Source organism: Penaeus monodon, chromosome 31 (genome assembly GCF_015228065.2).
Source record: "Penaeus monodon isolate SGIC_2016 chromosome 31, NSTDA_Pmon_1, whole genome shotgun sequence".
Taxonomy (NCBI): Eukaryota; Metazoa; Arthropoda; class Malacostraca; order Decapoda; family Penaeidae; genus Penaeus; species Penaeus monodon.
Window position 1 is genome coordinate 12,078,010 of NC_051416.1, and position 429 is coordinate 12,078,438.

The window sequence follows — 429 nt, forward strand, 5'->3', positions numbered from 1 at the left end:
ATTTCTCCGACGAAAAGCTAAAGAAGGAGACTGGAATCATCAAGTATTGATGGAGCCACTTCTAGTTAGGTCAAAGGTTAGACAACACAAAAGTTTGGGAGTTATGTACACTTATTTCGGAAGTCCTCGCTTTCTGCAGATATTCAGTTCTATCGCATTTTTTCCCCTCGTTTGGGAATAATGCGCAGGGAAAATTTGGGCAAAGGGGAAAAACGATTTTTAGTTAAAGAATCTAAAAATAAGGATAAAAGTCATTAAACCATGTCGTTTTAAATGATTTTAGATGCCATTGCTTTCGTAAATTATTTGAATTAAATAGAGCATTTTGGGTCAAAAAAAGCGTTCCCCCTTGCAAATGGGTATCTGTCTCATTAATCACATTGTAAGTATATCAGATAAAATCTCATACAAAAAGCTCCTCAATTTCCC